Source organism: Bufo gargarizans, chromosome 2 (assembly GCF_014858855.1).
Source record: "Bufo gargarizans isolate SCDJY-AF-19 chromosome 2, ASM1485885v1, whole genome shotgun sequence".
NCBI lineage: Eukaryota > Metazoa > Chordata > Amphibia > Anura > Bufonidae > Bufo > Bufo gargarizans.
Window position 1 is genome coordinate 71,218,718 of NC_058081.1, and position 2,844 is coordinate 71,221,561.

Below are 2,844 nucleotides of genomic sequence, written 5' to 3' on the forward strand. Positions count from 1 at the left end.
CGACCGATCAGATACTGTGGTAGGCTATACATTTATAACTTGACACAACCCCTGTAAATCCTTGTGCCCTGCACTGCCCCCTACACTCTAAATTAGGGCTCTTTCACACCTGCGTTCTTTTCTTCCGGCATAGAGTTCCGTCGTCGGGGCTCTATGCCGGAAGAATCCTGATGAGTTTTATCCTAATGCATTCTGAATGGAGAGAAATCCGTTCAGGATGCATCAGGATGTCTTCAGTTCCGGACCGGAATGTTTTTTGGCCGGAGAAAATACCGCAAAATACTTTTTGCTCCGGCCAAAAATCCTGAAGACTTGCCGCAAGGCCGGATCAGGAATTAATGCCCATTGAAAGGCATTGATCCGGATCCGGCCTTAAGCTAAACGTCGTTTCGGCGCATTGCGGGATCCGACGTTTAGCTTTTTCTGAATGGTTACCATGGCTGCCGGGACGCTAAAGTGCTGGCAGCCATGGTAAAGTGTAGTGGGGAGCGGGGGAGCAGTATACTTACCGTCTGTGCGGCTCCCGGGGCACTTCAGAAGGACGTCAGGGCGCCCCAAGCGCATGGATGATGTGATCGCATGGCACGTCATCCATGCGCACAGGGCGCTCTGACGTCACTCTGGAGCGCCCCGGGAGCCGCACGGACTGTAAGTATACCGCTCCCCACTACTACTATGGCAACCAGGACTTTAATAGCGTCCTGGCTGCCATAGTAACACTGAACGCATTTTGAAGACGGATCAGTCTTAAAATGCTTTCAGTTCACTTGTGTTTTTCCGGATCCGGCGGGCACTTCCGGCAAGTGGAGTACACGCCGGATCCGGAAAACGCAAGTGTGAAAGAGGCCTTAAAGAGGTTATCTAGGAATTACTATTGACGATCTATCCTCCACCACAGTATGGGGAGCAGTGATCACTAATGTCATCGCTCTTCCCCATAACCATTAGTTTGCCGTCAGCACGATCTTCATTTTTGCGTGCGTGCGGCCCTGCTCTAACGGCAGAAGTCAGCTATAGTCCCTGTGACATGTAAGCAGTTACAGAGGGAGTGGACTCCCTCTGTCTCCCGTCAGCCCCCCACAAATGAGATTTTGGGGTACGATGTGTGTGCAGGCTGGGGCCTAGTGAAGCCTCCAGAGTGTCCCAGCAGCCTGTTGGTGAATTTCAGAATAGCACTGACATTAAAATATGAGTAGTACAATGCATTTTAGCTATCAAAAGATCACCTAATATAGTCCCTTTGTGGGACTATTAAATGGTTAAAATAAAATGTTATTACATAAAAAAAATACAGACAAAATGCACATTTTCTGTGATTGCCAGAATCAGGGGTCAGGTTTCGACTTGTGTAATGATGTGGGCAGTTTGTCTTGTGAAGACTGTAGCCCAATTTATGCCCGTAACCACTCAGGGCAAAATGCTGTATGTTCACGGCCTTGGCACTATGTTATTAGTGGAAAACACTGTAACTCTATACCACAGATTTTTTTTACAATGCGTGAAATTAAAATGTAATAAATAAAAATTTTCAATGGCAAAATTGTTTTTTTTTTGTTATTTAACAGAAATGTAATGTTTTATTTATTGCCTAGAATCATGCAGCGCACGTTCATGTGGGTAAGGCTAGGTCTACACGACGACATTTGTCGCACCAATGTTCCGCGACAATTTTTAAATTAAGAGTCTATGGTGTCGCACTGCGCCAGTCGCAAAAAATCAGTTTGAGGTGGACTTTTCTGCTTCTCGCAGTATGTCGCATTGCAACACCATAGACTACCATTACAAAAATTGTTCTGCGACAAATGTTGCAGTGTAATTGTTCCCTATCTGTCGTGCGACAAATGTCGGCATGCAGACCTAGCCTGAGGCCACTTTCAGATGAGCGTGTCCTCCGTGTGTGAGCGTGATTTCCCTGTACGAACACTGCTCGTTTTGCAGGGGTGCACGGTATTATAATGATTGATCTATAATGCTGTGTGTCTCTGCTTGACAGAATCACAGTGATATAATGCTGTCAGCATAAGGGTCCATTCACACGTCCGTTTTTTCTTTCATGATCTGTCCCGTTTTTGCGGAACAGATCTGGGCCCATTCATTTTCAATGGGTCCTGAAAAAAATCGGACAGCACAATGTGTGCTGTCCGTTTCCGTTGTTCCGTTCCGCATGTCCGAAAAAATATAAAACATGTCCTATTCTTTTCCGCAAAAATCGGATCCTGGTACAATACAATAAGTCAATGGATCCGCAAAAAACTGAAGACATTCGTATGTCATCTGTTTTATGCGGATTCCGTTCCTGGAAATTAAATCCTGCAAACAGAAACTTCCTTTTTTTTTTTTTTTATTTCAAAGAAATCCAAACAACTTTATTTGCTTATTGAAATTTATACATGTTTCCGTTTTTTGCGGATCCGCAAAAAACGGATGACATACGGAAACATTTTCAGGAACAACAGATCCGCAAAAAACGGACCGAAATTCGGGATATAGAAAAATACTGACGTGTGAATGTAGCCTAATTCTGTAGAAGTAATGTCATGCAGTAATACACAGCATTATAAATCATTATAATGTCATGCGCCCCTGCGAAACAAGCAGTGTTCATACAGGCACAGGACAGTCTGAAAGAGCCTTATAGGAGACAAGCCGGTGACTTATGAAGAGGTACGTCCCACCCCGTTACATTGCCCATAGGGCTTCTTTGAGGAATAGTACCTTTGATGATGTCACTGCACTCATTACATGGTCCGTCACATGATCCATCAACATGGTAAAAGATCATGTGATGAGCGCAGTGACGTCATCAAAGGTCCTATTCCTCAAAGAAGACAGAAGAGATGCCGG